General features: G+C 53.7%; 1 protein-coding gene across 1 annotated transcript in view; it reads left to right on the top strand.

Moving 5' to 3' along the window:
• The first annotated feature begins 15755 nt into the window (after positions 1–15755).
• FAM3C (FAM3 metabolism regulating signaling molecule C) overlaps positions 15756–25257 on the top strand; it is a 116042-nt gene continuing 106540 nt past the window's right edge. The window contains exon 1 of the mRNA XM_075345049.1: positions 15756–15859. The gene's annotated coding sequence lies outside the window, so the exon portion shown is untranslated. The remainder of the gene's footprint in view (positions 15860–25257) is intronic.

Raw genomic sequence — 25257 nt, 5'->3', positions numbered from 1 at the left:
GAAACATATTATATACAGTAGAGTCATTATAAACAGATTGATTTATTTCAAGTGTTTATTTTTGTTAATGTTGATGATTATGGCTTACAGCCAATGAAAACCCAAAACTCATTATCTCAAAAAATCAGAATATTATATAAGACCAACTGAAAAAATGATTTTAAACTCAGAAATGTTGGACTACTGAAAAGTATGTACAGTAAATGCACTGAATACCTGATCGGGGCTCCTTTTGCATTAATTACTGCATCAATGTGGTGTGGCATGGAGGCGATCAGTCTGTGGCACTGCTGAGGTGTTATGGAAGCCCAGGTTGCTTTGATAGCAGCCTTCAGCTTGTCTGCATTGTTGGGTCTGGTGTCTATCATCTTCCTGTTGACAGTACCCCATAGATTCTCTTTGGGGTTTAGGTCAGGTGAGGTTGCTCGGTTTGCACAGTGATACTGTGGTTATCAAACCAGGTATTGGTACTTTCGGCAGTGTGGACAGGTGCCAAGTCCTGCTGGAAAATGAAATTTCCATCTCCAGAAAGCTTGTCGGCAGAGGGAAGCATGAAGTTCTCTATAATTTCCCGGCAGACGGCTCCGCTGACTTTGGTCTTGGTAAAACACAGTGGATGTACACCAGCAGATGACATGGCTCCCCAAACCACCACTGATTATGGAAACTTCACACTAGACCTCAAGCAGCTTGGATTGTGGCCTCTCCACTCTTCCTACAGACTCTGGGACCTTGATTTCTAAATGAAATGCAAAAAGTAGATTTCGGGTACTCACCGTAAAATCTCTTTCTTGGAGCCTTCATTGGGGGACACAGAGACCATGGGTTGTATGCTGCTGCCACTAGGAGGCGACACTATGCAAAAAAAGGTAAACTCCTCCTATGCAGTATACACCCACCAACTGGCAATTATTCCTCAGTTAGTGAGAAAGCAATAGGAGACAACAAGTAAAGAACGAACAATCTTACAGAAGTGAACATTAGAATCAACATTCAACAGTAACATGTATCCAACACAAGGGCGGGTGCTGTGTCCCCCAATGAAGGCTCCAAGAAAGAGATTTATGGTGAGTACCCAAAATCTACTTTTCTTTATCGCTTCATTGGGGGACACACAGACCATGGGACGTCCTAAAGCAGTCCCACGGGTGGGTCTATCGTTACTCTCAGGGCTGACCTCGGTCCACTGCAGCCTGCAGAACGTGTCTACTGAGGCTCGCATCAGAGGATGCGAAAGTGTGAACCCTGTAGAACTTCGTGAAAGTGTGGAGCGAAGACCAGGTTGCAGCCTTGCAAAGCTGCAACACCGGGGCATGGTGACGGACTGCCCAAGAGGCTCCCACCGCCCTGGTGGAATGGGCCGTAATCCTGAGTGGGCGCACTCTGCCCCTTACCCGGTAGGCTTCTAGGACGGCAGAAGGGATCCATCGCGCAATGGAAGACTTGGAAGCGGGGAGGCCTCTGCGCGGACTGAATGGAAGCACAAACAGAGAATCTGACCTTCTGAAATGAGACGTCCTGGAAATGTACAGGCGGAGGGCTCTGACCAAGTCCAGCTTGTGGAGAAGAATCTCACGAGGGTGAGACGGGTTCGGGCAAAAAGAGGGAAGAACAATGTCTTCATTAAGGTGGAAAGAGGAGACCACCTTCGGAAGAAAGGACGGGACTGGCCGAAGAACTACCTTATCCTGGTGGAAGACGAGATAGGGAGAGCGGCAAGAAAGCGCCGCTAGTTCAGATACACGCCTGATTGACGTGATGGCAACTAAGAAGGCGACCTTCCAAGAAAGGAACATTAGCGACACCTCCTGAATAGGTTCAAAGGGGGAATGCTGAAGAACGTACAGAACTAAGTTAAGGTCCCAAGGCTCCACTGGAGGCTGGAAGGGGGGAACAGAATGAGCGGCCCCTTGAATGAATTTGCGAACCTGTGAGCGAGAGGCAATCCTCTTCTGGAAGAGGATGGAAAGAGCAGACACCTGACCCTTAAGGGAGCTGAGTGCCAACCCTGCATCCAGACCAGACTGCAGGAAAGACAGCAGAACTGGTAAGGAGAAGGTCATGGCTGCGACCTGGTTAGATTCACACCAGCGGAAGTAGGCCTTCCACGTACGGTGGTAGATGCGGGAGGAGGAGGGTTTCCGTGCTCTAATCATTGTTTGGACGACCCTTTCTGAGAATCCTGAGGAAGTTAGTACTGCGGCTTCAACAGCCATGCCGTTAAATTGAGCGACTGTGAATTCTGGTGGAGGAATGGTCCCTGAGTGAGAAGGTCCGGGATGTCTGGTAGTCTCCACGGGATGTCGGCGAGAAGGTGCACGAGTTCTGCATACCATGGACGACGGGGCCAATCCGGGGCCACGAGAATTACCGGGATTCCTTCTGATTTGATCTTCTTGATTAACCTGGGGATGAGCGGAAGCAGGGGGAAGAGGTACGGAAGAGAGAACTGCGACCAGGGGATCGCTAGGGTGTCCGTTGCGACCGCCAGCGGATCTCTTGCTCTGGACACGAACTGGGGCACCTTGTGGTTCCACCTGGAGGCCAAGAGGTCCACGTCGGGGGTCCCCCACCTGAAGCAGATCTGCTGGAAGATGCTGGGATTGAGGGACCACTCTCCCGCGACGGGGCCTTCTCGGCTGAGGAAGTCGGCGGCCCAATTGTCCACTCCCGGAATGTGGACGGCTGAGATCGCTGGGATGTTCTGTTCGGCCCAGTAGAGGATCTGAGACACCTCCTTCATTGCTGCTCGGCTGCGTGTTCTGCCTTGGTGGTTTATGTAGCCACAGCTGTCGCATTGTCGGACTGTACCCGAATTGGGTGTCCGAGGTGCAGGGTCTCCCAGTGTAGGAGAGCCAATCGAACCGACCTGAGCTCCAGAATGTTTATGGGAAGGGTCGTTTCCGGCTCGGTCCAGCGACCTTGAACTGTAAGGTCTTGGAATGTGGCTCCCCAGCCTAGTAGACTGGCGTCTGTCGTAATGACCTTCCATTGAAGAGGAAGAAATGATCTCCCTTGGAGGATGAGGGGGGAGCGTTTCCACCATTCCAGTGACTCTCTGACTCGTGGAGGGAGCACGACTGGGCGATCCAGGGAGTGAAGGGACTTGTCCCATCTTGATAGAAGGAGACCCTGAAGGGGACGTGTATGGAATTGACTGTAGGGCACCGCTTCTATTGACGCCACCATTTTCCCGAGAATGCTCATGCAATACCGGAAAGAGCAATGGGGAGGGCGTTGGAGGTTCCAAATTCCCTTGAGAATAGCCGAGAGCTTGTCCTCGGGCAGGAGAACTTTCACCTGTGCAGTGTCGAAGACCATGCCAAGGAATGAGATGCGTTGTGCCGGGATCAGAGATGACTTTGGTCTGTTGATCAACCAGCCAAGACGGGTTAGAGTATCCAGGGTGATGCTGAGACTTTCGCGACACTCCGATGCCGAGGGAGCTTTGACTAAAATGTCATCCAGGTAAGGGATGGCTAGGATTCCCTGGGTCCGAAGAATAGCCATGACGGTTGCCATTATCTTGGTGAAGACTCTGGGAGCCGTTGAGAGCCCGAATGGGAGAGCTGTGAATTGAAAGTGTTGATCCTGAACCGCGAAGCGTAAGAATCTCTGATGAGCTCGGAAGATCGGAATGTGAAGATAGGCGTCCTGAATATCCACCGAAAAAAGGAACTCCCTGGTCTCCATGGATGCAATCACTGAGCGTAGAGACTCCATGCGGAAGTGACGGAGACGGACACGCTTGTTGAGCCGCTTCAGGTCCAGAATGGGGCGGACGGTGCCATTCTTTTTTGGAATAACAAAAAGGTTTGAATAAAAACCCCGAAACCGGTCTTGAGTGGGGACGGGGGTGATGAACCCAGAATCTCGCATGGACTGGATGGCCGCGAAGAAACCCCTGGTGAGGGAGGGGGTTGGGACTTGACGAGGCGTGAATGTGGCAGTGAAGAAAACTCTATCTTGTAGCCGTGACAGACGACGTCTCGGACCCAGGCGTCGTCTATCACGGAAAACCACACGCTTCTGAACAGCCGGAGGCGACCGCCGACCCTGGATGAGAATCCGGGAATGGGAGCCCAGTCATGCGTAGGAGAATCTGTTGGATCTGGAGCTGGAGGTCTTGGACTGCTGGCCATGGGAACGCCAGGAGGGTGTTGCTTTAAAGGAGGGCTTCCGTCTCTCTTGACGTGCTGGCGACCGCCCTCGACGGGTGCTGCTGTTGGCAGCAAATTGGCGAAAGGGACAAAAGGGAAAAGACCGTCGTTTGGGAGGAGCTCGAGGGACCTTTCGCTGAGGAAGGAAGGTACTCTTACCCCTTGTTGCCTCAAAAATTATCTTGTCCCGTTTTCCTCCGAAGAGTCTGGCCCCGAAAAAGGGGACACTGGTGAGGGACTTTTTGGATGCTGAGTCCGCGTTCCACGCCTTAAGCCACAAGGCTCTGCGGATTGCGGCAATGTTACCGGCTGCCAGTGCTGCAGAAGCAGCGGACTCGAGGGACGCAGTAACCAGATACTTTCCGGCATGGGCAATCTGATCTGCCAGGTCCGTCAGCTCAGGGCCGGGAGCTTCAGACAGAATACCACGTCGGAGTAGCTTTGCCCAGGCAGAGATAGCCTTGGAGACCCAGGTGGATGCAAAGGCTGGACAGATGGCAGAACCGGAGGCTTCAAAGGCCGACTTAGCTAGGGATTTGAACAGGTCCTGTCAGAGGGGTCTTTAAGGGAGACACCGTCAGAGGGTGGCAAGGTGGTACTAGAAGAAAGTCGGGAGATTGGAGGGTCCACTGAAGGAGACGCTGACCACTTCTGAAGAAGTTCCGGTGCAAAGGGGTAAAGGATCTGTGCTCGCTTGCGCTTTTGGAAATGCTTGTCGGGATGTTCCCACTGTCTAGAGAAAATGTCGTCAAATTCCCTGTGGTTGCCAAAGACCCTTGGCGGTTATTTGGCCCTTTTGAAAGGAACCGACTGACTGGCAGGGATTCGGATCTACATCCTTTACCTCTAGGGTCTGGTTGACGGCAATAACCAGACTGTCCATCATGCTGCTCAGCTTACAGATATGTTCAGAGTCCAGATCGGAGTCCGAGTCAGGGTCCTGGTCCGAATCCGGTGCTGCCTCAGATGAGGGAAAGTGTGCCGCTCTGGAGGACGTGGAGGGGTAAGGAGAGCTGGAGGACGATCCCGAGAAGGACCGCTTCCTTGACCTCTTGTGCGTCCTGCCCTGCCGGGCTAGTAGCGCTGCGGGCTCAGACTCGCTCTGGGCCACCGGGGGGGCTCCAGAGGTGGAGGCGGGCAGACGCTCTAGGGCTGAAACCAGGGTTTGAGATACCTTAGTTAGGTTGTCCACGGACTGCGAGAGAACTGCAGCCCACTCAGGTCTGGGGGCCGAGTCCTCGTTACGGGCGGTGGGGGGCTCCGTAGTAGTCATGCTGGGGGTGCTGCAGGCTTGGCAGATGGGTGAGGACTGCCCTGAGGGAAACTTCTTTAAACAAGAGGTGCAGGCGAAGTGTAGGACTATGGCCTGTGGCTGCGAGCGGGAGGCTCTTGTGCTGGACATGAGACAGGAAAGTGAGAGAGAGCGAGAGAGAGAGGTAGAACAGATAGGAGGATGCCAGGTGGATGGGGTACAGGGGAAGGAGCTGCCTCCCAGTGGCAGGGCTTACCCAGGTTCTGGCGTCCTGTGTTCTGCTGGCGCTGTGTCCGACTGCAGGCAGAGGGAGCAGAGGTGGGGGCTCCGGGGAGCTGCAGGGTTATGAAGCAGGGAGCTGCGATATAGCGCTGGAGAGGCTGTGAGAGCAACCGGACAGGGGGAGGAGCAGGAAAAGGGCGCGCAAAACTGGCGCGTGGCAGAAAGAAACCTGCAGGGATTGGCTCAGGGACGGCCAGGAGGGAGAGCGCCCGTGATTGGTCGGAAAGGGCACGCAGAGAGGCCTGCTGTGACTGGCTGCTGGAGCGGGCGGGTCTGCTGGTGAGCAAGGACTCGCGCGATAGGCTGGCCGGGAGTGGGCGTGTCTCGGACGGAGCTAGGCCTGGGAGAAGCCGGGGACTAAATTAGCAGTGAGGCCGCAGGGGAAACGGTGGGCAGCGCCGAGGACGGGGCCGGGACTGTGATAGGAGGGCGTGCGCGCAGCCTGCGTGGAGGGGAGCTGACCCAGGGTAAGAGATATTTATTTTATATGTATATATATTTTTTTTTTTAAAAAATACGGAGCCCCCCACGGCCCGGGGAACGGGAGGGTACCTGTCCCGACGGCTGATAGTCCCTCTTTGATCCTGGAATGGATATAGGGAGACGGGCATCGGTCATCCTGATCCTCAGACGGGTGACCGGAAGAATCCTGTATCATTTTCGTCCCCCCTCCCTGATCAGGCCGGCAAGGGGGGCAAGGACCATCCGCCTGTCCCTCTGTGCGGATGCCCCCCAAACCGTCTTGAAAGTGTTAGGGGGGTAGGGTCCTGCCAGACAGACACGGAAGACAACAGTAGTGGCGGACGGACCCCACTTCTGTGCGACCGGTCTCTAGGGGGGAGAGCAGGGTGAGCGATTACACCCTGTCGCCCGATGAGCTGTGTCTGTAAAAGAAAAGAGAAAATATTAAAAATACAAACCTGGGGGGCTGTGAGCAGCCCCAAGTGTGTCCACCTGCAATGGACACTAAGCTTAAACTGAGGAAAAATTGCCAGTTGGTGGGTGTATACTGCATAGGAGGAGTTTACCTTTTTTTGCATAGTGTCGCCTCCTAGTGGCAGCAGCATACAACCCATGGTCTCTGTGTCCCCCATTGAAGCGATAAAGAAATTTACTTTAATCTGAAAACAGCACCTTGGACAACTGAGCAACAGTGCAGTTCTTTTTCTCCTTGGCCCAGGTAAGACGCTTCTGGCTTTGTCTATTGGTCATGAGTGGCTTGTGACAAGGAATGCGACAGTTGTAGTCCATGTCGTGGATACGTCTCTGTGTGTGGTGGCTCTTGAAGCACTGACTCCAGCAGCAGTCCACTCCTTGTGAATCTCCCACAAATCTTTGAATGGCCTTTTCTTAATAATCCTATCAATCCTGCGGTTATCCCGGTTACTTGTGCACCTTTTTCTACCACACTTTTTCCTTACACTCAACTCTCCATTAATATGCTTGTATATAGCACTCTGTGAACAGTCAGTTTTTTTAGCAATGACCTTTTGTGGCTTAACCTCCTTGTGGAGTGTGTCAGTGACTGCCTTCTGGACATCTGTCAAGTCAGCAGTCTTCCCCATGATTGTGTAGCCTACTGAACCAGACTAAGGCTATGTGCGCACGTTGCGTTCTGTACCTTGCAGAAATGAACGCATCGTCTGGCTGAATTTGTCATTGTCAAATTTGGTTTTGACCACATAAACGCAGGAAATACGAATGCGTTTTTCTTGCTTTTTGCCGCGGTTTGACCACGTTTTACATGCATTTTCAGTGCTTAAAATGGGATGTGTTTTCAATATAAAGACACTAATAAATAAAGTTTGAATATTCAAACACTAGGGAAAAATTGAAAAAAAAAAATAAAAAATGTCATGCTTTAAATCATACACTATAATGATAATTTTCCTAAAAAGATTATTGTGATTTAATATTTTTGTCAAAAATAAATTTAACTTATTGTTTCACTCTTTTTTTTAGTCGGGCTGGATGTGAGGGCAAAAGGAAACCTCTTGACCTCACTATAATGCCAAAAACGCATGCTTTCATTTTGGCAAAAAAGCATGCGTTTAGCATCAAAAATGCATGTAAAATGCTAGGATCTTGATTTTGGATGTGTTTTCACAACTGTCATTGACTTCAATGACTTTTAGATAAACGCTGCCAAAACGCAAAAAAGAATTGCCATGCTGCTTTTATAAACGCAGAGATTTTGACAAAATTTTGTCACTCAAAACGCTGCGTTTAAAAAAGCATCGTGCGGACGAATTTTACTAAAATCCCATAGACTTCGCTTGGAAATCAAAACGCAAGCTTTTTGGCATTGAAACGCTGCAGTTGAAAACGCTGCGGAAACGCATGAAAAAAACGCAACGTGCGCACATAACCTTAGGGACCATTTGAAATGCTTAGGAAGCCTTTGCAGGTGTTTTGTGGTAATTATTCTAATTTTCTGAGATAATGACTTTTGGGTTTTCATTGGCTGTAAGCCATAATCATCAACATTACCAGAAATAAACACTTGAAATAGATCACTCTATAATGCCTCTATATACAGTATGTGTTTTCCTTTTTGTATTGAATTACTGAAATAAATTACATTTTTGATGATATTCTAATTTATTGAGATCTACTTGTTGCATGTATGACAGTATTGCAGTGTGTATGATAGCGTGTAAGTCTTTGGCCATCAGTATTTGGTCAGTTTTTACCATCGGTATTTGGTCAGTTTTTACCATCAGTATTTGGAGAGCTCTTATCATCAGTATTTGGTCAGTTTTTACCATCGGTATTTGGTCAGTTTTTACCATCAGTATTTGGAGAGCTCTTATCATCAGTATTTGGTCAGTTTTTACCATCGGTATTTGGTCAGTTTTTTCCATCGGTATTTGGTCCTAGTGATGTGTCGGTGCGTGTAAGTCTTTGGCCATCAGTATTTGGTCAGTTTTTACCATCGGTATTTGGTCAGTTTTTACCATCGGTATTTGGTCAGTTTTTACCATCGGTATTTGGTCAGTTTTTACCATCAGTATTTGGAGAGCTCTTATCATCAGTATTTGGTCAGTTTTTACCATCGGTATTTGGTCAGTTTTTACCATCAGTATTTGGAGAGCTCTTATCATCAGTATTTGGTCAGTTTTTACCATCGGTATTTGGTCAGTTTTTTCCATCGGTATTTGGTCCTAGTGATGTGTCGGTCGTGAACGATCCGAAACAAAGATCCGGCTCCCTGCAGTGACTGGCAGGAGCCGGATCACCAGTGAGAGCCACTAAAGTCTCTAAACGGCTCTTTTCGCCGCCAAAACCCGCCCACCCGTGGCTAAACTCTGCCTACTCAACAATCTAATTGGTCGCTTGTAACTGGGCGGGGTTTAGCCATGGGTGGGCGGGGTTTTGGCGGCGTTACTATAATCTTAAATATGTGTTCACCTGGGGTGAACACATATTTAGGCTGAGACCGCACTTTGCGTTCTATTCTGCAGCGTGTAAGTCACTGTGTGTGCGTCTCAGAACGCAGCTGAAAAAGCTGCGTTCTGAGACGCCTTTGGCAGAACGCAAAGAGCGGACATTCCTGGTGAGAATTCATGCATTCTGGATGCTTTCTCTGCCATAGACAGAGTGGGGAAAGCATCCAGAACGCACATTTTTCACAGAACGCACCCACTTGGCTCTGCAGCATCCCCATAGACTTGTAGCAGAGCCGAGTGGGACCGCACTGTCACTGTCATGGCTGGCTGCGGACAGTGCCGCGCGATCACAATGAACTCGGATGAACTTCACCCGACTTCATTGTGTTCGCGCGGCTCTGTGCGCGTGCCGCAGCTTGATTTGCGGTCACATGTGAAGGACTCACCTGTGATCGCACATCCCCTGAGTGACTGCAGTGAGCCGCGCGATCAGCTGTGCTTTCACTCAGGTTACTCGCGGCCACAGCTGCAGTCCTCCACCGGAGACCGGTGGCCGTGAGTAACCTCAGTGACAGAACAGCTGATCGCGCAACTCACTTTAGTTGCTGCATGGAGCTCACAGGAGCGGCGGTGTTCTACTGTCGCTCCTGTCAGCTTCCGATGTAGCAGAGCTGGAAGCGTCGGGGGACCTTGCGTGGATTACGTCGGACCTGGAGGTGTTTTTGAGGGGTTAATAAAGTGGTGAAAGAGGGTGTTTTTTTGTCTTACATTACAAATAAATGATTTTTTGGATGTGTGTGTATTTACTTATCTTCCATGATGAACCTGTAAGTTTATCTCGGGGAGACGCCTGCCATGATTAACCTAGGACTAAAGGCTACTTTACACACTGCGATATCGGTCCCGATATCGCTAGTGTGGGTACCCGCCCCCATCTGTTGCGCGACACGGGCAAATCGCTGCCCGTGCCGCACAACATCGCGCAGACCCGTCACACATACTTACCTGCCCGGCGACGTCGCTGTGACCGGCGCACCGCCTCCTTTCTAAGGGGGCGGTCCGTGCGGCGTCATAGCGACGTCACTGAGCGGCCGCCCAATAGCAGCGGAGGGGCGGAGCTGAGCGGGACGTAACATCCCGCCCACCTCCTTCCTTCCGCATTGCGGCCGGGAGGCAGGTAGGAGAGCTTCCTAGTTCCTGCAGCGTCACACACAGCAATGTGTGCTGCCGCAGGAGCGACGAACTACATCGTTACTGCTGCAGTAATGATAATCGAGAATGGACCCCCATGTCACCGATGAGCGATTTTGCACGTTTTTGCAACGATGCAAAATCGCTCATCAGTGTCACACGCAGCAACATCGCTAATGCGGCCGGATGTGAGTCACAAATTCCGTGACCCCAACGACTCCGCATTAGCAATGTCGCAGCGTGTAAAGCCCCCTTTAGTGTCAGCTATGGGCTGCTGCCATTAACTACTTATTACCCCGTTTGCCACTGCACCAGGGCAATTCGGGATGAGCCGGTAAAGTCCCAGGACTGTCGCATCTAATGCATGCGGCAATTCCGGGCGGCTGCTGGCTGATATAGTTAGGCTGGGGAGCTCCCCATAACGTGGAGCTTCCCATCCTGAGGATACCAGCCTTCAGCCGTGTGGCTTTACCCTGGCTGGTATCCAAATTTTCGGGACCACACGTCGTTTTTTTCATTTATTTATTTTTTTACTGCTCGATATAGACACGCCCACCGGTGGCTGTGATTGGTTGCAGTGAGACAGCTGTCACTCAGGGGGCGTGTCTGACTGCAAGCAATCATAGGTGCCGGTGGGCGGGGAAAGCAGGGAATAAGTGATGGATTAATGAGCGGCCGACATTTTCAAAAGAGAAGCCGCCACAGTGAGAATGCCGTGCAGCGCCGCGCCGGTGATCGTGGATCGGTGAGTATGAGAGAGGGACAGACATGGACAGAGAGAGAGATAGAGACATAGAGAGAGAGACCGACCGACAGAGAAAGACGAAAGAACTGCCTTTGTTATGTTAAAAAAAAACATGTGGATCGCAATAATGCAATGCAAGCGCACTGCTTCACATTTTGGCAGTGATTTTCTACAACTCATTTATTTCAATGGGTGTAGAACGCAGCCCAAATGGCAAAAACAATTGACATGCTGCTTCTTTGAACGCATGGTTTTTTGCCACAAAATATGCAAATTAAACGCAGCGTTTAGAAACGCAAAGTGCGGTCTGAAAATCCCCATTTTCCATTGACTTTGCTGGAAAATCAAAACGCATGCCTTTTGGCATGAAAAAGGTGCTTCTCAAAACGGACCTAAAAAGCACCTGAAACGCAGGTGGAAACGCAAAGTGCGGTCTCAGCCTTAATAAGGAGCCGAGAACGATCGGAAAGATCCGGCTCTTTTTGGTGAGCGGAGCCATGGGAACTGGATCACCAAAAAGAGCCGGACTGCCCATCACTATTTGGTCCACTTTTACCATCAGCATGTCATCAGTTAAAAGAAAAAACTTTTGGTACTGTGTTACTCAGTTGAAAAATGATTGATTGCTCTCAGTGAGAGAAACAAGATTATAATTTTGTACTTGTGATACCTTTTAATGATTAACTAAAATAAAATAACAAGATGTTACAAAGCAAGCTTTCGAGACTTCTCACGTTTCTTCAATAGGGCATGGTATGACAAAATATTGATATTTTGTTATACCATGCCTGATGAAGAGACCTTAGGCTATGTGCGCACGTTGCGTAAATTCATGCAGTTACACTGCGCTTTGCAGCGCAGCGTAACTGCATGCGTCCTGCGTCCCCTGCACAGTCTATGGAGATTGTGCAGGGGCCGTGCGCACGTGGCGTCTCAGAGCACAGCGCTTCGGCTACTGCTGAAGCGCTGCGCAAAAAGAAGTGACATGTCACTTCTTTCCTGCGCTTTGCCGGCAGCTCCTGCTCTGTCTATGGCAGGAGCTGCAGGTAGAGCGCATGGAATCGGCGCTCACTACGGACATTTCTGCAGCGATCTAAAGCGCACATGTGCTCTTCAGATCGCTGCAGAAATTTCTGCAGGCTAGTACGCAACGTGCGCACATAGCCTTAGGCCCAGTGCCCACGCTGTGTAGTTTTGATGTGTATCTTTAGAAATCTGCAGCAAAATCTGCATGTCTATTGTGAAGTCAGCAAAGTCTATGAGAATTCAGAAGTGTTGTGCCCACGCTGAGTATTTTTCCCTTGCGTATTTGGTGATTTCTTTTTTTTTCTGCACCAAATCTGCAAAGGGAAAATAAGCAACGTGGGCACAGCACTTCTGAATTCTCATAGACTTTGCTGACTTCACAATAGACATGCAGATTTTGCTAAATACGCGTCAAAACTACACAGCGTGGGCACTGGGCCTAAGGTCTCTTCATCAGGCATTGTATAACAAAATATCAATATTTTGTAATACCATGCCTGATGAAGAGACCTAAGGAGTCTCGAAAGCTTGCTTTGTAACATCATTTTATGTTACTTAGCCATTAAAAGGTATCACAACTACAAGATTTTAATTTTGTTTCTCTCACTGGGAGCAATCAATCATGTCATCAGTGTTTTGCCAAACAAAAAAATGCATTACAATCATAAAATGGCGGGCCCACGACTGTCATCTGTGTGCTATCTCCTTAAGATCTGAGAACTTGCACGAGTAGGGTATGTGCGCACGTTGCTTTTTACCTGCTTTTTACCTGCTTTTTTGCTGCTTTTTCTTCTGCGCTGTTTAATGCCAAAATGGATGTGTTCTTCTATTCAAGCATAGTCTATGGGAATTTGGGTTTCTTGTTCACACTATGTTGTTCAAAATGCTGCCTTTTTGTGGCAGAACTTTGGTCAAAAACTCAGCTTTGCAGTGCAAAACCCAAATGGCAAAAACAATTGACATGTTGCTTCTTTGAAAAGCTGAGTTTTTGACCAAAGTTCTGCCTCAAAAAGGCAGCATTTTGAACAACATAGTGTGAACAAGAAACCCAAATTCCCATAGACTTTGCTTGAATAGAAGAACACATCCATTTTGGCATTAAACAGCGCAGAAAAAAAAGCAGCAAAAAAGCAGGTAAAAAGCAGGTAAAAAGCAACGTGCGCACATACCAGTAGTCTTGATCCGTGAAGAAAAACATGTCTCCGGGATTTTTGCGGTCACAGTGATGATAATGGGCATAAGTTCTGTTCTGCTGGGGGAAAACATGGGTAAAACACATGAATGAAAAAACATCTAAATCTTTGGGTTATGTTCACACAGGCCGTTTTTTTTTTCTGACCAAAACCTGATCTTGTGGCAGGATATCTCCTGGGAGACATCGGCGTTTTTTGCAGCCGTTTTTTCTACAAAGTGGGTTGTTTCAATGCAAAATTGCAAACAACACTGCAAAGACTTGACATGCTCATTATTTTTAGGCTCTGTGCGCACTGGGAAGTGGAATTTTCTTGAGAAAATTCCGCATGCCCTCAAAGATTACCGCACCCGCGGTAAAAAACCGCGGGAAACCGCACCCGAAAACCGCATGCGGTTTGCCGCGGTTTGCTGAGGTTTTACCGCGGTATTATTCGCGGTATTGCCGCGGTTTTGCCGCGTGCGGGTTGGGATGTGCTTTATTGCTTTCAATGCAATAAAGCACATTGAAGAAAAAAAAAAAAAAGAAAAAAAAGTCATTTAATTCTGAGAGTAGATAGACAGAAGAATAGATAGAGGGATAGATAGACAGACAGACAGAGGGATAGATAGATAGAGAGATAGATGACAAATCGCTGCATTTCCCACGGTCGGCAGTGAGTTCACATTACCGGCCGTGGGAAATGACCGGTAATTACCTCTGCTGCATTCAGCCTGTCTCTGTGACAGTCGCGGCTGGATGGAAGCAGCGCTGGACGTCGGACCTGGATTACGCCGGAGCTTTGGTGCGGGAGGGGTTAATAAAATGGTGAACGAGGCTTGTTTGTTTTATTTAAAATAAAGGATTTTTCTGTGTGTGTGTTTTTTTTCACTTTACTTACGGGTTGATCATGTCAGCTGTCACATAGACGCTGCCATGATCAAGCTTGGGGTTAATGGCGGTGGTCCCCCACCATCATTAACCCCTTGTATTACCTTGCCACCACTGCTACACGGTGGCAAGAAGAGCCGAGGACACGCCGGTATTGTCGCATATTGCATGCGACAGTGCCGGGGCAGCTGCGGCTGATATTCTCGGCTGCCGGAGGGGGAGTGAGGCGGGGGACATTACCCCTGCCCCTCTCCCTCCCCAGCCTGAGAATACTGGGCCGCCGCTGTGTGCTTACCTCGGCTGGAAGGTAAATATGCAGCGGAGCCCACGTTCTTTTTTTCCTATATTTCCGTTTTCTTTCTATGTGTGTTCTATGTGTTCTGTGTCTATGTGTTCTATGTGTCTGTGATGTGTGTGTGTGTGTGTGATCTGTGTGTGTTTACTCTGCACGGCTTCCTCTTCCTGTAATGACATCACTTCCCTGCAAAACCGCGGACAAGCGATGCACATTACCGGAGGTAAACCGCGAAATACCGCAGGGAATAACGCAGGAAAACGCAGTGAACCGCACAGAATTTGCTGCCTGCGTTATTCCCTGCGGGATTTCATGATTAACATTGAGTCAATGGAGGGAAATCCCGCAGCGATGTGCGGAAAAGAAGTGACATGCACTTGTTTTTGCTGCGGGATTCCCGCAGCAAAACACGCAGCTGTCAAATTCCGCATAGTGCGCACAGGATTTTTTTTCTCCATAGGATTTGCTGGTGATTCACTGCAGAGATGTTATGAACATTTTCTGCAGCGAAACATGCAGCAAATCCGCGGCAAAATCCGCGAAAAATCCGGTAAGTGCGCACATAGCCTTAAAACGCTGCAAAAACGCAGGTATTTGACAAAGCAGTCAGGAAAAAATCCGCAGCTGTTTGTGGGTGTGTATAGAATTTCAGAATCTCAGACTTTGCTGGGACTGTAAAAAGGAGCGTTTTATTAGCATGGATTTGCATTAAAACCAAGGCAAATCTGCAGCTAAAAAACGCTGCAAAAATTTACCAAAAACGCCCTGTGTGAACACCCTTTTTTCCCCAGCATCTAATTTGACTGTCATTTTTTACCGATATTCTTGGTAAGGTATTGGCATAGTCACATTGATGAGGTTTATGCCACCAAACACAGGAACCCATCATCACCGACACACTGCAGCGGTGGCCGGTTACCATGGCAATGAGCAGTAAACACCCTCTGAGAGGATAATAAGCGGTTAATAGCAGGTTTCTCGTTTTCCGGCCACTATTAGCCGGGGTCCATTAATGCCCCGCCAGGACGCTTCCACCATGGCAGAGCCCATAATAACGGACTGGCAATCCTGAGCCCACAACCTCTGCCCTCTCCGGGGCTTCCCTGGGGCTGACATGGGGCGCTGCCATGTTTACTGCTCTCCCGTTGTCTCCTTTACAAGCTGTAATTGTGTTATAGGCCGTGCTATGTGAGTCTTATCCTCGCATTACACTTGTGCCTTAAAATGGCGGAGAGCTTTTCTTTCTGAAAGAATGAGCCGACTGTGTGCTAATCTGAATGAGGTGGAAGCATCAGCAGACGCCGAGGAGGAAGGAGGTGTCAGCATCAATAAAGCTTTCAGGGAGCCCGACACTTCCGGTTTGTGCCGCACAGCCTGCCGGACCTTGTAGTTTGGCTGTTCGGTAGCGGTAGATGCCTGCTGGATGCTGCTCGGAAGCCTGGGGAGCGCACCGGGAGGTCAGTACGGCTGGTTAGAGCTTAGCGGCCATGTCTCGGCTTTATCAGGGCTATGGTGACGGCTGCTCGGGGCGGCCCCACTGTCACCCTGTGCTGGATGGACAGCTGGAGAGACGCTGCGGTACCGTGGAGACAGTGTACACACTGACCTCCCAGGACATTACACGTGGATGGCAGTCTGTACCAGCTGGAGACCTCAGGTGTCCTACCATGTGACTGCTGCTGATCAGCCCCTCCAAGGACAGGCTGCCAGGGCCCTACATGGCTGATGGGTGCCAGTGCCAGCCTAGTGGGCACGGTATGCCAACTTTTCTACAGTTCAGATGGCAATCTCCCATATATTTCCGTGTAGCAGCCATCTCCATCTCACCTCCTATGTTCCTGAATTCTCTAAAGTGATGTGCTTGGTCAGTGTGTGCACTTGTCACCATGGTCCCAGTGTGTCGTGCGCCCTGCTGACGGCTGTCACAAGGAGTGGGCACCGCTCGTCTCCAGTTATGAGAGATAACTTATCAGGTCGCCCTGTCCTAAAGGCGGCCGTGCCCTAGACCGACGGTCGTGAGCAACCCGATGGATTTGTGAGATCTGCTGAATATCTGTGGTGATCTGCAGATAAATATCTGCCGTCTGTATGAATGGATTCAGTATGGTGGATATAGGGCTCCCCAGAAAGGGGAAATCTGGGGGTGGGAGGACCGGACGTTGGCGTGTTCAGTGCTAGAGCTGCTGCTCTGGGTCCATGCATAAAGCGGACCAGGAAAGTACACGCTTCGATTTGTGTGGAAAATGGCGCTTCCATGACTGACAGCGGACGTAACCCCCCGTCCTTGTCTGTGTCCCCCCCCCCGTCCTTGTCTGTGTCCCCCCCCCGTCCTTGTCTGTGTCCCCCCCCGTCCTTGTCTGTGTCCCCCCCCGTCCTTGTCTGTGTCCCCCCCCGTCCTTGTCTGTGTCCCCCCCCCGTCCTTGTCTGTGTCCCCCCCCGTCCTTGTCTGTGTCCCCCCCCGTCCTTGTCTGTGTCCCCCCCCCGTCCTTGTCTGTGTCCCCCCCCCGTCCTTGTCTGTGTCCCCCCCCGTCCTTGTCTGTGTCCCCCCCCGTCCTTGTCTGTGTCCCCCCCCGTCCTTGTCTGTGTCCCCCCCCGTCCTTGTCTGTGTCCCCCCCCGTCCTTGTCTGTGTCCCCCCCCGTCCTTGTCTGTGTCCCCCCCCGTCCTTGTCTGTGTCCCCCCCCGTCCTTGTCTGTGTCCCCCCCCGTCCTTGTCTGTGTCCCCCCCCGTCCTTGTCTGTGTCCCCCCCCGTCCTTGTCTGTGTCCCCCCCCGTCCTTGTCTGTGTCCCCCCCCGTCCTTGTCTGTGTCCCCCCCGTCCTTGTCTGTGTCCCCCCCGTCCTTGTCTGTGTCCCCCCCCCGTCCTTGTCTGTGTCCCCCCCCCCCCCGTCCTTGTCTGTGTCCCCCCCCCCCCCCCGTCCTTGTCTGTGTCCCCCCCCCCCCCGTCCTTGTCTGTGTCCCCCCCCCCCCCGTCCTTGTCTGTGTCCCCCCCCCCCCCGTCCTTGTCTGTGTCCCCCCCCCCCCCGTCCTTGTCTGTGTCCCCCCCCCCCCGTCCTTGTCTGTGTCCCCCCCCCCCCCGTCCTTGTCTGTGTCCCCCCCCCCCCGTCCTTGTCTGTGTCCCCCCCCCCCCCGTCCTTGTCTGTGTCCCCCCCCCCCGTCCTTGTCTGTGTCCCCCCCCCCCCGTCCTTGTCTGTGTCCCCCCCCCGTCCTTGTCTGTGTCCCCCCCCCGTCCTTGTCTGTGTCCCCCCCCCGTCCTTGTCTGTGTCCCCCCCCCGTCCTTGTCTGTGTCCCCCCCCCCGTCCTTGTCTGTGTTCCACCCCCCCGTCCTTGTCTGTGTTCCACCCCCCCGTCCTTGTCTGTGTTCCACCCCCCCGTCCTTGTCTGTGTTCCACCCCCCCGTCCTTGTCTGTGTTCCACCCCCCCCGTCCTTGTCTGTGTTCCACCCCCCCGTCCTTGTCTGTGTTCCACCCCCCCCGTCCTTGTCTGTGTTCCACCCCCCCCGTCCTTGTCTGTGTTCCACCCCCCCCGTCCTTGTCTGTGTTCCACCCCCCCCGTCCTTGTCTGTGTTCCACCCCCCCCGTCCTTGTCTGTGTTCCACCCCCCCCGTCCTTGTCTGTGTTCCACCCCCCCCCGTCCTTGTCTGTGTTCCACCCCCCCCGTCCTTGTCTGTGTTCCACCCCCCCCGTCCTTGTCTGTGTTCCACCCCCCCCGTCCTTGTCTGTGTTCCACCCCCCCCGTCCTTGTCTGTGTTCCCCCCCCCCCGTCCTTGTCTGTGTTCCCCCCCCCGTCCTTGTCTGTGTTCCCCCCCCCGTCCTTGTCTGTGTTCCCCCCCCCCGTCCTTGTCTGTGTTCCCCCCCCCCGTCCTTGTCTGTGTTCCCCCCCCGTCCTTGTCTGTGTTCCCCCCCCGTCCTTGTCTGTGTTCCCCCCCCGTCCTTGTCTGTTCCCCGTCCTTGTCTGTGTTCCCCCCCCCCCCCCGTCCTTGTCTGTGTTCCCCCCCCCCGTCCTTGTCTGTGTTCCCCCCCCCCGTCCTTGTCTGTGTTCCCCCCCCCCCGTCCTTGTCTGTGTTCCCCCCCCCCCCCGTCCTTGTCTGTGTTCCCCCCCCCCCCCGTCCTTGTCTGTGTTCCCCCCCCCCCCGTCCTTGTCTGTGTTCCCCCCCCCCCGTCCTTGTCTGTGTTCCCCCCCCCCCCCCCCCCCGTCCTTGTCTGTGTTCCCCCCCCCCCCCCCCCGTCCTTGTCTGTGTTCCCCCCCCCCCCGGTCCTTGTCTGTGTTCCCCCCCCCCGGTCCTTGTCTGTGTTCCCCCCCCCGGTCCTTGTCTGTGTTCCCCCCCCCGGTCCTTGTCTGTGTTCCCCCCCCCGTCCTTGTCTGTGTTCCCCCCCCCCCCCGTCCTTGTCTGTGTTCCCCCCCCCCCGTCCTTGTCTGTGTTCCCCCCCCCCCCCCGTCCTTGTCTGTGTTCCCCCCCCCCCCCGTCCTTGTCTGTGTTCCCCCCCCCCCCCGTCCTTGTCTGTGTTCCCCCCCCCCCCCGTCCTTGTCTGTGTTCCCCCCCCCCCCGTCCTTGTCTGTGTCCCCCCCCCCGTCCTTGTCTGTGTTCCCCCCCCCCCGTCCTTGTCTGTGTCCCCCCCCCCCCGTCCTTGTCTGTGTTCCCCCCCCCCGTCCTTGTCTGTGTTCCCCCCCCCCCCCGTCCTTGTCTGTGTTCCCCCCCCCCGTCCTTGTCTGTGTTCCCCCCCCCCGTCCTTGTCTGTGTTCCCCCCCCCCCGTCCTTGTCTGTGTTCCCCCCCCCCCCCCCGTCCTTGTCTGTGTTCCCCCCCCCCGTCCTTGTCTGTGTTCCCCCCCCCCGTCCTTGTCTGTGTTCCCCCCCCCCGTCCTTGTCTGTGTTCCCCCCCCCGTCCTTGTCTGTGTTCCCCCCCGTCCTTGTCTGTATTCCCCCCCCCCCCGTCCTTGTCTGTGTTCCCCCCCCCCCCGTCCTTGTCTGTGTTCCCCCCCCCCCCGTCCTTGTCTGTGTTCCCCCCCCCCCCCGTCCTTGTCTGTGTTCCCCCCCCCCCCGTCCTTGTCTGTGTTCCCCCCCCCCCCCCGTCCTTGTCTGTGTTCCCCCCCCCCCCCCGTCCTTGTCTGTGTTCCCCCCCCCCCCCGTCCTTGTCTGTGTTCCCCCCCCCCCCCGTCCTTGTCTGTGTTCCCCCCCCCCCCCCGTCCTTGTCTGTGTTCCCCCCCCCCCGTCCTTGTCTGTGTTCCCCCCCGTCCTTGTCTGTGTTCCCCCCCGTCCTTGTCTGTGTTCCCCCCCCCCCCCCGTCCTTGTCTGTGTTCCCCCCCCCGTCCTTGTCTGTGTTCCCCCCCCCCCGTCCTTGTCTGTGTCCCCCCCCCCCCCGTCCTTGTCTGTGTTCCCCCCCCCCCGTCCTTGTCTGTGTTCCCCCCCCCCCGTCCTTGTCTGTGTTCCCCCCCCCCGTCCTTGTCTGTGTTCCCCCCCCCCGTCCTTGTCTGTGTTCCCCCCCCCCGTCCTTGTCTGTGTTCCCCCCCCCCGTCCTTGTCTGTGTTCCCCCCCCCCCGTCCTTGTCTGTGTTCCCCCCCCCCCCCCGTCCTTGTCTGTGTTCCACCCCCCCCCCGTCCTTGTCTGTGTTCCCCCCCCCCCCCCCGTCCTTGTCTGTGTTCCCCCCCCCCCCCCCCGTCCTTGTCTGTGTTCCCCCCCCCCCCCCGTCCTTGTCTGTGTTCCACCCCCCCGTCCTTGTCTGTGTTCCACCCCCCCGTCCTTGTCTGTGTTCCCCCCCCCCCGTCCTTGTCTGTGTTCCCCCCCCCCCCGTCCTTGTCTGTGTTCCCCCCCCCCCCCCCGTCCTTGTCTGTGTTCCCCCCCCCCCCCGTCCTTGTCTGTGTTCCCCCCCCCCCCCGTCCTTGTCTGTGTTCCCCCCCCCCCGTCCTTGTCTGTGTTCCCCCCCCCCCGTCCTTGTCTGTGTTCCCCCCCCCGTCCTTGTCTGTGTTCCCCCCCCCCCGTCCTTGTCTGTGTTCCCCCCCCCCGTCCTTGTCTGTGTTCCCCCCCCCCCCCGTCCTTGTCTGTGTTCCCCCCCGTCCTTGTCTGTGTTCCCCCCCCCCCCCCGTCCTTGTCTGTGTTCCCCCCCCCCCCGTCCTTGTCTGTGTTCCCCCCCCCCCCGTCCTTGTCTGTGTTCCCCCCCCCCCCCGTCCTTGTCTGTGTTCCCCCCCCCCCCCCGTCCTTGTCTGTGTTCCCCCCCCCCCCCCGTCCTTGTCTGTGTTCCCCCCCCCCCCCGTCCTTGTCTGTGTTCCCCCCCCCCCCCGTCCTTGTCTGTGTTCCCCCCCCCCCCCCCGTCCTTGTCTGTGTTCCCCCCCCCCCCCCCCGTCCTTGTCTGTGTTCCCCCCCCCCCCGTCCTTGTCTGTGTTCCCCCCCCCCCCCCGTCCTTGTCTGTGTTCCCCCCCGTCCTTGTCTGTGTTCCCCCCCGTCCTTGTCTGTGTTCCCCCCCGTCCTTGTCTGTGTTCCCCCCCCCCCGTCCTTGTCTGTGTTCCCCCCCCCGTCCTTGTCTGTGTTCCCCCCCCCGTCCTTGTCTGTGTTCCCCCCCCCCCCCGTCCTTGTCTGTGTTCCCCCTCCCCCGTCCTTGTCTGTGTTCCCCCTCCCCCGTCCTTGTCTGTGTCCCCCCCCCCCCCCCCGTCCTTGTCTGTGTCCCCCCCCCCCCCCGTCCTTGTCTGTGTTCCCCCCCCCCGTCCTTGTCTGTGTTCCCCCCCCCCGTCCTTGTCTGTGTTCCCCCCCCCCGTCCTTGTCTGTGTTCCCCCCCCCGTCCTTGTCTGTGTTCCCCCCCCCCGTCCTTGTCTGTGTTCCCCCCCCCCCCGTCCTTGTCTGTGTTCCCCCCCCCCCCGTCCTTGTCTGTGTTCCCCCCCCCCCCGTCCTTGTCTGTGTTCCCCCCCCCCCCCCCCGTCCTTGTCTGTGTTCCACCCCCCCGTCCTTGTCTGTGTTCCACCCCCCCGTCCTTGTCTGTGTTCCCCGTCCTTGTCTGTGTTTCCTTCCTCCCGTCCTTGTCTGTGTTCCCCCCCCCCCCGTCCTTGTCTGTGTTCCCCCCCCCCGTCCTTGTCTGTGTTCCCCCCCCCGTCCTTGTCTGTGTTCCCCCCCCCCGTCCTTGTCTGTGTTCCCCCCCCCCCCCGTCCTTGTCTGTGTTCCCCCCCCCCGCCCTTGTCTGTGTTCCCCCCACCGTCCTTGTCTGTGCCCCCCCCCTTCCCCCCCCGTCCTTGTCTGTGTTCCCCCCACCCGTCCTTGTCTGTGTTCCCCCCCACCCGTCCTTGTCTGTGTTCCCCCCCACCCGTCCTTGTCTGTGTTCCCCCCCCCCCGTCCTTGTCTGTGTTCCCCCCCCCCCGTCCTTGTCTGTGTTCCCCCCCCCCCCCCCCCGTCCTTGTCTGTGTTCCCCCCCCCCCGTCCTTGTCTGTGTTCCCCCCCCCCCCCCCCCGTCCTTGTCTGTGTTCCCCCCCCCCCCCCGTCCTTGTCTGTGTTCCCCCCCCCCCCCCGTCCTTGTCTGTGTTCCCCCCCCCGTCCTTGTCTGTATCCACCCCCCCCGTCCTTGTCTGTACCGGCTTTACTGATTTCTCTGAGATCTCTGGCCTTTTTAGTCTTGACAGTCTCTTACCAAACGGTGTGGGTTAATGGTTGCCATAGGGGTCAGTGGCTAGTGTGCTTTTACCCATTTGGGCAGTATTATCGCCTCGAGGTGTTTTGTGATTCCCGTTATTTAGAGTTTGCTATACCATTCTGATCGGTGAGGATGGGATATCGGAACCAAGGTGCTGAGCAGCGCTTCTGGCAGCCACTGTTTAGGGAACTGCCGAGAAGCCCGAGCTAATGCCTACGTTCCCAGGATCATTGGTGGTCCTGACAGTTGGACACCCACCAAACTAGTAATGACCTGTTCTATCGCTTACTAAAAACATAAACTGTGAACCACAATGGGGTGTATGTGCCCTAACTCTGAACCACAGCTAGCAGGTACCACACTGCACCTGTCATGGTAGCCCGGTATGCCGGCCCATTTCACACACCAGTTTTTTGCCATCAGTCACAATCCGTTGGCTCGACAGATCCATCGCAGATTGTGGAAAAACTAATGCAACGGATCCGTCGGAAAAAACCCAGATCCGTCGCATCAGTTTTTTTTCAGTCCAACGGTGTTTTTACACCCCATCTGAGCATACTCAGTTAAAAAAACCGAATCAATTGACAGATTCCATCATTTTATGGATTACAACAGATCCTGCGCCTATAGGCTTCCATTCTACCAAACGACAGACGGTGACGGATCCATCGCTGTCCGTTTTTTCGACGTACAAAAACGTTACTGTGGACGTCGTCTCCGTCCGACGGACAAACATTTTTCGACGGATACATCCATCGCAATCTGATGCTAATACAAGTCAAAGGGATAAAAACAGATCCAGCGGCAGCAGTCGCTGGATCTGTTTTATTTTTTTCAAAATTGGACGGATTGTGACTAAAGGAAAATAACTGATGTGTGAAAGGGGCCGAACTCTGACACCTTGTGAGATTTCAGAGAAGACATGCCTGTAAAGCCGTCCGGGGGCCGTGTTGCTGGGGTGATTACTCTACAAGGCTGCTCTCCTCCCCGCACTCATTCAGTGACAGGTCTCTCCCTATATGCACACATGTCGGGAGAGGTTTCAGTAAGGGTATGGGGGTTAGAGCCCACCAGGGACTGGCCCTCAGAGTAATCCCACCAGCCGGCTTCTAGATGTTTGCTTTCTCTGAAATGCCGCACCGTGTCGGAGTGAAGCGTACCTGGCTGAAATGAGAGGCACCGGGGCCGGCGGCTCAACCACCAGGCATGTGATTTTTGCTAAACAATGACACGCTCCAGAGCAGAGATATTTTAGACACATCTGAGACCTGTCATTTTAGACAGGCTACACCTATGTAGAACTAACCCCTTCATTCTGGAATCTTTCACTTCCCCGTGTGTTTTTACCACTATGATCAGTTAGGTTATTGGGTAATAAAATGAAAGATTTTATAAACCTTATCTTCTTGCTCTTCCTCCTTGTAAGACAGAATGAGTTGTACTTGTGCTAAAGGGGTTGTTGCTTAAAGAAAACTTATTATTATTATTTATTATAGCGCCATTTATTCCATGGCGCTTTACAAGTGAGAGAGGATATATGTACAACAATCATTAACAGTACATAACAGACTGGTATAGGAGGAGAGAGACCCTGCCCGCGAGGGCTCACAGTCTATAGGGAATGGGTGATGTTACAATAGGTGAGGACAGAGCTGGTTGCGCAGTGGTCTACTGCACTGAGGGCTATTGTAGGTTGTAGGCTTGTTGAAAGAGGTGGGTCTTGAGGTTCCTCTTGAAGCTTTCCACGGTAGGGGAGAGTCTGATATGCTGAGGTAGAGCGTTCCAGACTATGGGGGATGCACGGGAGAAATCTTGTACGCGATTGTGGGAAGAGGAGATAAGAGAGGAGCAGAGAAGGAGATCTTGTGAGGATCTGCGGTTGCGTGCAGGTAGGTACCGGGAGACTAGGTCACAGATGTAGGGAGGAGACAGGTTGTGCATGGCTTTGTATGTCATGGTTAATGTTTTGAACTGGAGTCGTTGGGCGATGGGAAGCCAGTGAAGGGATTGGCAGAGTGGCGAGGCTGGGGACTAGCGAGGGTAGAGGTGGATTAAGCGGGCCGCAGAGTTTAGGATAGATTGGAGGGGTGCAAGAGTGTTGGAAGGGAGGCCAGAGAGCAGGAGGTTGCAGTTGTCGAGGCGGGAGATGATGAGGGCATGCACTAATGTTTTTGCTGATTCTTGGTTAAGGAAAGCACGGATCCGGGAGATATTTTTGAGTTGTAGTCTGCATGAGGTGAAGAGGGCTTGGATGTGTGGCTTGAAAGATAGAGTCGAGGGTTACTCCAAGGCAACGTGCTTGTGAGACTGGGGAGAGTGAGCAACCATCAAGTTTGATGGAAAGGCTTGTTGGAGGAGATGAGTGAGGAGGAGGAAAGACAATGAACTCTGTTTTGTCCATGTTAAGCTTTAGGAATCGCGCAGAGAAGAAGGATGAAATAGCGGACAGACATTGTGGGATTTTGGTTAGTAGAGAGGTAATGTCAGGTGCAGAGAGGTAGATCTGTGTGTCATCGGCATAGAGATGATACTGGAAGCCGTGGGACTCTATGAGCTGTCCCAGGCCGAAGGTGTAGATGGAGAACAGCAGGGGTCCAAGAACTGAGCCTTGGGGGACACCGACAGATAGGGGGCGAGATGAGGAAGTGGTGTGAGAATGGGAGACGCTGAAAGTTCGGTCGGTTAGGTATGAGGAGATCCAAGATAGGGCCAAGTCTGTGATGCCCAGAAATAAGAGAATCACCTCTCCCCTACGTGGTAAGCTTTAGATGGCTGAAAACAGCCTCCCCTCCACAAGTTCCTATACCTGCTATTTGGAGCGGAGATGGAGCATGTGCACTACTGCTCCCTGCACTGTGTATGAAGCTGACGGAGAGTTCAGCTCTGCTCATGTCCGTCTGTCCCATACACATGACTGGAGTGGATGGAGCATGTGCACTACTGCTCCCTGCACTGTGTATGAAGCTGACGGAGAGTGCAGCTCTGCTCATGTCCGTCTGTCTCATACACCTGACTGGAGCGGATGGAGCATGTGCACTACTGCTCCCTGCACTGTGTATGAAGCTGACGGAGAGTTCAGCTCTGCTCATGTCCGTCTGTCCCATACACATGACTGGAGTGGATGGAGCATGTGCACTACTGCTCCCTGCACTGTGTATGAAGCTGACGGAGAGTGCAGCTCTGCTCATGTCCGTCTGTCTCATACACATGACTGGAGCGGATGGAGCATGTGCACTACTGCTCCCTGCA

This window comes from Anomaloglossus baeobatrachus, chromosome 4, assembly GCF_048569485.1.
Source record: "Anomaloglossus baeobatrachus isolate aAnoBae1 chromosome 4, aAnoBae1.hap1, whole genome shotgun sequence".
Taxonomy (NCBI): domain Eukaryota; kingdom Metazoa; phylum Chordata; class Amphibia; order Anura; family Aromobatidae; genus Anomaloglossus; species Anomaloglossus baeobatrachus.
Note: the sequence above shows the minus strand (reverse complement) of the source record. Positions and strands in the feature narration are given on the sequence as shown.